General features: G+C 43.8%; 2 pseudogenes; one reads left to right on the top strand and one right to left on the bottom strand.

Annotated features, from left to right (window-relative positions):
* Positions 1 to 718: 718 nt before the first annotated feature.
* On the bottom strand, positions 719 to 5,459 carry LOC127776278 (uncharacterized; annotated as a pseudogene).
* A 411-nt stretch (positions 5,460 to 5,870) lies between these two features.
* Positions 5,871 to 6,334, top strand: LOC127776277 (40S ribosomal protein S5-like; annotated as a pseudogene).
* Positions 6,335 to 7,915: the final 1,581 nt, after the last annotated feature.

Raw genomic sequence — 7,915 nt, 5'->3', positions numbered from 1 at the left:
CATCGTCATCGTCGTAGTCACGAACACACGCACACGCACGAGCTGACGAGCAGCTACAGGGGGTCGCCATGGATGAGAGGGAGGCGTCGGCGGCGAAGTCGTCAGTGCAGCTGTCGGAGTTGCCAGACCCGGAGACCAGCCGCATCTGCATGGAGGAGACCAAGCAGCTGGTCGCCGATATGCAAGGCATCATCGAGGCGCTGCTGGTGTTTGTCGACGCCGGCTGCTCGCCCGTCCCCGTCGACGAGATCCACGAGATGATCCGCCACATGAGGGAGGTTGGATGCCCCGCGGTCCGCCGCTCGCTCGATCAGATACGCAGGGACACTGACGCGCTACTAGCGGCGGCGGCCGCCCTCGACCTTGATAATGGCGGCAGCGGCGCCGGCGGCGGTGATGAAGGCATCGGCCTCCGGCAGCAGCAGAACGCTGCTCAACCTCAGCCACGCTTGTAACCAATATGACTTGGCTCGATGAGGAAATCAATTCATTATTCAATCATGTGTATTTGAAGCGCAGGGAATACATATGTAATCAATTCATTATTCAATCATGTATTTGAAGCGCAGGGAATACATATGTAATCAATTCATTCTTCAATCATGTATTTATAAAGAGCTGGGCCAATCAGTGAATACACCCTTGCAAAACAAACTACTAATTCTAGACCTTATGGCTACTTATACAGTCAGATAAGTCTCCAGTAAATGGCTGCTACTTAGTAGACCCACTCCTTCAAATCGGAAGACTTGCGTATGTTGTTGCCGGTTTTTTCAAGGAATGTCGGGGAATTCATCAGCATGAACGTGGCATTTTCGCCCCCAAGGTACGTAAAGATATTAAGGCACTCTTCCACATCACAGACTTAGCCACATCTAGGGATGGCAATTTCCCCTGCGGGGACCCGACCCTACAGGGCCGGGGGCGGGTTCAGTTTTTGACCCGCGGGGGAGGCGGGGCCGGGGCCCCGCATTTTTGCGGGGAGGGGACGGGGGAGGCATTTCACCCGCGGGGCCCAGGGGGTGTATATTAAACCTCAAAATGTAGCCCATATAAAGCCCAAAAGAGCCCAACCCAACAAAATTATAAGATATAAAAATGAAACCCTAGCCTTATCCTCTCCAATCTCCCTTCCCATCTCCCCTCCCATCACCCTCACGGCCTCACCACACAGGCGGCGGCGGTGGCGCCACCGTGCCAAGTCCTCTGGATCTCGCCGTCGCCGGTCGACCACTCGACCTCACCCCTCCCCTCCGGCCTCCCGAGTGCGCGGTTGAGCAGGCAAGGGCGGCGGCAACGTCGACGGCCAGGACACGGGCGGCGGCGTCGACGGCCAGGTCCTCTGGATCTCGCCGTCGCCAGTCGACCACTCGACCTCACCCCTCCCTTCCGGCCTCCCGAGTGCGCGGCCGAGCAGGCGCGGGCGGCGGCGGCGACGACTAGGGTGTGGGCGGCGGCGTCGATGGCGGCAGCAGCCATCCGCGGGCGGCGGTGGCTCGCCTCGTCGTATTCTAGCTCGCCGTCCTCGTCGCCATCGTCCAACTCGCCGTCCACCGGCCCAGCCGGGTAGTGCGGGGCCCCGATCACCCGCCGGGTCTCCTGCGGGGACGGGGGCGGGTGACACTTTCCACTCGACCACCTCTGCAGGGCCGGGGTCGGGGGGAGAAGTCGGGGAGCGGGGCCGGGGGTGTTCCAGCCCAACCCACCCCTGACCCGCCGCGTTGCCAACCCTAGCCACATCCATTATACAATTATGTGGTCGTTGGCGGCTAATCCATTGATTGACGTTTTTGACGATGTGGATACATTCCATTGACAATGCCTCGACATATTCATTCACGTCATTGATGATTTGGAAATCTTCCATTGACAATGTCTCGATCGGATCATTTGCATGCATGTAACCTCGAATTGTGAAATTTCAATATCTTCCCTGTCTTCGAACAGTAGGAACCAACCTTCTTGACACAAATAGCTGCAGATCTAAAGGGACCGGCAGAAGGAATAGTAAGAAAATATATTACATCGAGTTACAACTTCATGGTTATTGCTGAGTCACATGATCTCCTCTCGAGTGCTTGGTCAACATAACTTCGCATAGCACCAAACCATAAGCAGCGTCAATCCAACAGACCTCACCATCGAGGGTATCGCACGGTGGCTGTGGCTATGCCAACCCCTCGGTGACTGTTCGCAGGACAGCAACTTCTCGCTCCAGTGCTGGTCGTGGGTTTCTGTGTTGCTCCAGTCCTTGTTATGGGTCTCTGTGTCAACTACTTCGGTCTCTGTATCAACTACTCCGGTCTTGGACTCATAGCAAAGAACATTATAAGGTTCCGCTCGCGTTCCGCGTAGAGTAGAACAACGATGTAGGCAATTACACATGGGAACCTACACTCATTGTCATCACAAGTCGCGCCGACTGGCAGCGAAAGGCGATGTTGATGTTGAGGTTTGCGGCGCTCAATCCTGGTTTGGAAAGAAGGGGGTTTTGTCCCTCGAGCGAAATAGCATTTTGCAATTTTGATAGGCTGCTACGGCCGGGTAGGGCCCACACCACACGGACACATTTTGTTATGGCCATGTGGTGCATTCTCCTTTTTCATAACTGTCTCATTTTTATAATATACTAAAATCAACGCCCTTTAAAACCACATAGTTAATATACTAATATTTTATTTTATCTTTTGTGATTTTTATCATCAGGATAAATAAGACTCTAGATATGGATCCAATACCAGTATTATTTGTTTGAGTAAATTTCACAAAACTACAGGTATTTTGACTAAATTATCACAAAACTACATATTTAAGGAGTTGTATCACAAAACTACACATTTAGCACCAAATTTATCACAAAATTACAGATTTTAGGTTAAGTATCACAAAAATGCATATTTAATATTGAACTTATCACAAAACTACAACTTTTAGAGTTTAAATCCCTAGCACTATTGTTATGGTGGAGCTATAAATATTATTACTTTGTGATTAAATTGGTTTTAAACCTGTAGTTTTATTATAATTTAGTTACTAAACGTGTAGTTTTGTGACAATTCATCTTAAATGTGTAGTTTTGTGATATATTTGGTGCTAAATGTGTAGTTTTGTGATACATCTCCTTAAATATGTAGTTTTGTGATAGTTTGGTCATAGTATCTGTAGTTTTGTGAAATTTACTCTATTTGTTTTATCAGAATTGTAATGTCTCCCAAAAGTTGAAAGATTTATATATTATTTATTTTATAGTATAAATAACAAATACATATATTTAGAATCTACATATTATTTATTTTATAGTATAAACAATATATATATATATATATATATATATATATATATATATATATTAGAAAATGGTTATCAGGGTTACAAAGATCGATTCAATCTTAAAAAAGAGCAAAGTGTTTTTGTCATTTATTTTTCTATTTATCGTTTTTAGTTTCTTGAAATATACGATATGTGGTCTCAATACTTGCCCCGAATAATTTGCAAAGAATTTTAAAAAAAGTATTTTTTTCGTGTTTTTATTTTTCTTCCCCCTCTTTTGATCAAACATTGTTTGTATTGTGATGTCACGTGGCCTAGCTACGCACATGGAGTGGCTCATCTTCTCTCTCTTTTTTTCAATTCACCATTGTAACTTGCGCACTTGCAAGTTTTATAGAGATGGTTTCTTACCCGGCCCTCTTTCTGCCACTTGTATCTCGCCATGTGTCACTCACCTAAAAGATGGTGAGGGCAACCAATCAGCTAGCATGAAACTAACCAGCATGAGATAGATAGATAGATTGCAAAGGGGACAAAAATATTTTATAGATAGATTGCAAAGGGGAAAAATATTTTGTAGATAGATTGCAAAGGGGAAAAAATAATTTGGGAAGCCTCTAGAATCTGGATGATGTGCCTTTTGCTTACTTCTCGGTATTTCTTTTCTTATGGATATTCTCTAGATTTATCATAAAGTGGATAGATAATTGAGAAGTCTCTAGAAATTGGATTTATCTTTTTCTTTTATTTTGGATATTTCTTATGCTTATTTTTCTTAGATTTATCTCAAAATTTAACATCGCCATGTGGCTCAATAAGATGGCTCGAGACACAAACCAGCTTTAGAAAGATAGAAACTCAACGTGTCTTTTGACGCGCTCATGTTATAGCCTGTCCACATTGTTTCAGTAATTAGGAAGTAGAAATTTTCAAATTTTTATAGAATAATTTGATGTTGTTAAATTTTGAAAATCTTTTAAGTTTTCTCTTTTTTTTGTCTGAACTATTTAGGGTTCCAATTTAGGGTTCCTTTGTAGAGTAAAATTATAATTGTATTGTCTATTAATTGACAAATAGGTGATAATATTTTAAAAGGCATTTGTTTGCAAATGTAAAGAATTTTTTTATGAGCTAAAGGATTTAATATAAGTATCTATGTTGGAAAAGATATACTTGTTGATAAATATTACAGTATAACCGGACTCCACTGATCTATACCTGATATTTTGCTCCTTAGTAAAATTCTTTTAAGCCCCATCAATCCTTCTAGATTCTTCTCCACTTCTCCTTCGCATTTTCTCTTCTCTTTGTGTGTAAGCTATAGCATCTAGGTCTATTTTTTTTTCTTAATCCTGTTTGATTCTCTTTTTGCCGATGGATATTTATTTCCTTTTTCTGTCGAGCCATGTAGGACTCTGGAGATGGTTAATCACTTCAGCACTATTACCACGTTTTTGCGCTTATTTTTTTTCCTCTCGTATAATTCCAAGATTTATTTGCAATGTGAAAAGGTGACACGTGGCCCAATCATCATTTGCATGCACAGCCAGCATTAGAAGATAAGATACTCCTAAATAATACTCCTTCCGTCCCATAATATAAGGGATTTTTGATAGATGTGACGTTTCCTATAAGGGATTTTGATTATAAGACGTTTTGACTTTGGTCAAAGTCAAATTGCTTTAAGTTCGATCAAGTTTGTAGAAAAAAATAGTAACATTTTCAACCCAAGACAAATTTATCATGAAAATATATTCAATTATTAATTTGATAAAACTAATTTTGTATTATAAATATTACTATATTTGTAGTCAAACTTAAAACAGTTTAACTTTGACCAAAGTCAAAACATCTTATAACCTGAAACGGAAAGAGTAATAAACTTGCTGCTCATTGCCGCGGCCAAAGAACGAATATGTTAGGATTCGCTAGGCACATTTCAGTCACCTGGACCTGGCGGCGGTGGATGACCGGCGAGGCGACGAGGATTCCGGCCACCACTCGCGCCTGCGCCGCCACTCCCTTTGCGCACGACGAGGTCCTAGCGGCAGTGGCGGCGGCAGGCTGGGTTGCGCGACGTTGTCATCCTCGTTCTCCTTACCTTTGGATCTGCACACGAGTTGGCCCGACAGAGGCGGTGGCTAGAAGGACAAGCTGCCCTCGACATCGACGAGGCAGCAGAGCCCCATGTCCTGGTTGGCGGCGGCGGCGGTGCTCTGCACGGCCTTGGTGCTGAAGGCTATCCAGGGACTCGTAGGCGCTGCCGTTGAAGTAGGTGTACTGGTCGGCGAATAGCAGCGCGTTGGTGTCGTCTCCGGAGCCAGAGTTGGTGGTGGTGTCCTCTGGCTCGGTCCTCGGACACGGAGAGACGACGTCAACGGGAGTGGATGGAAAACGCAATGGAGTGGCAAGGATTCAATTTCGCAAAATTGCAATGACACCCAGCCGATATGATGAATAATAGTGGCAGTTTTTTAATTTGGCAAAGTTGCAATGGTATGGATCCAATTAACCCTAATAAAAAGGTACTTTTATATCCCTAGCTCCCCCACTCTCATTTAGGGTTTCCCTCCACCGCCGCCGCCGCAGCACTAGCATCAGCCATGGCCGAGGCGGAGCTCCCGCAGCAGGAGGTCAAGCTCTTCAGCCGCTGGTCCTTCGAGGACGTCCAGGTGAAGGACATGTCGCTGGCGGACTACCTGGCGGTGAACTCGACGAAGCACGCGGCGTACCTGCCGCACACGGCGGGGAGCAGGTACTCGGCGAAGAGGTTCCGGAAGAAGGCGCAGTGCCCCATCGTGGAGCTCCTGATGACCAACTCGCTCATGATGCTACGGCCGCAACAACGACGGGAAGAATTATCATGGCCGTGCGCATCGTCAAGCACGCCATGGAGATCATCCACCTCCTCACCGACGCCAACCCCGTACAGGCCATTGTCGACGCCATCATCAACAGCGGCCCTCGTGATCAGGATGCGACCCGTATTGGGTCGAGCGTGTTGCCAAGGCCAACTGTTGAGCGTCTATCCCATCTCAGTGTGCTAAGGCTCTTGCACTGTTAGGCAGGACTATACTTTTTTGCTAGTAATTTAAGCCTTTCGGACCTACCAGTGGTTTTAATGTTTGAATGAACATCGACTAGTGCTGAGAAAAGGATGTAGTGGTCTGTTCACTATCTATATCGACATGGTTTTATATTGAACCAGCAAAAAAAAAAGAGGGTACTTTTACGGATTAATGGTTTAGAGTCTTTGTAGTCTTCACCATTGTAAGGATATAGTATCTAAATAAATGTGCATTATCTAAGAGTCTATATGGGCTCTACCTTTAAACATGCTCTACAAAAGCTCATAGTCTACTCTTAACATTTTATTAAATGAAATTGTGTTGCATTGGATGGAGAAAAGTAAAGAAGAGTAGTATTTTTTTTTTGGAATTAGTGATTAAGAGGTTTTGTTGTCTCAAATTTTATTTAATTTAATTGTTGTCTCAACTACTGCAAAAGAATAGTCACTACGTGAGTATTTTTTTGAGGGGAAGCACTGTAGGGGAAGCCCCCACAGTTAATAAATTAAATTAAAATAAGGAATACAAAATATTTACAAAATGTTTATCCACTGAGATAAAGCTTGTCTCTCAGAAACTTTTAATCTAAACACTAAAAGGGAAAGATCAATCTTAAAGAGAGCTTTCCAGGAAACAACCGAAGGTGGTACATTCTGAAAAATGAGAGCATTTCGTTGCTTCCAAATGTTCCATACAGCATAGAGAATTTTTTCAACAAAATGAGTGGATCTATATGAGATCTTTGCCTGCAGCAGCATATCATCAAAATTGAGAGAAAGGTTCCAGACAATTCCCAGCTGCGCCCAACAATCTGAGCTGAATTGACATTGAAAGAAAAGGTGGAAAGATGTTTCCCTTGCTTGAGCTGGACAAAGGACACATGCTAGATCAGAATTTTCAGGAGGGTAGTGCCTTCTCTGCAGCATATCATAAGTGTTTAATCTGTCAATTAGGAGAAGCCAAGCAAACACCTTAACTTTCATAGAACATTTGCTTTTCCAAATCCAACTTAAGTACCCAGGGGCTTGAACATGCATGAAATTTATTGCATAAATTTTCTGTGAAGAGAACAGTCCATTCCCCCAGACATAAGCCCAAACATCTTTATCACCGGATAATAAGTTGAGGGGGTCAGCTTCACTCATGGATTCATATTCCTGAAAGCTTGTTCAGATAAAGGCAGAGCAAAAAGCTGTGATATGCTTTTAGTAGAAGTTATGCTTACTGAGTCCTTGTGAGAGAGTGCAAAAGAGTGAATTCTAGGGTAAACAGCTGACCTGACTTTACCATTCCAAAAATCATCCCAGAACAAACAAGTTTTCCCATCACCCACTTTACAACTTGACAGACTTCTGAAAATATCCACAAATTGCAACACATCCTTCCACCAAAAGGAACCTCTTGGGTGAACAGCATGTGGTAATTTATCAGAGTAATAAGAGGTCCAAATCAAATTAACCCAAGGAATAGGATGTCTGTTGTAAAATTTATGCAAATTTTTCATTAAGAGAGCAGCATTATGAAGATTGAGATCAATAACACCCAAGCCTCCTCTATTCTTTGGTTGACAAACTCTC

Source organism: Oryza glaberrima, chromosome 6, assembly GCF_000147395.1.
Source record: "Oryza glaberrima chromosome 6, OglaRS2, whole genome shotgun sequence".
Taxonomy (NCBI): domain Eukaryota; kingdom Viridiplantae; phylum Streptophyta; class Magnoliopsida; order Poales; family Poaceae; genus Oryza; species Oryza glaberrima.
This window is presented reverse-complemented; position numbering and strand designations above follow the sequence as displayed.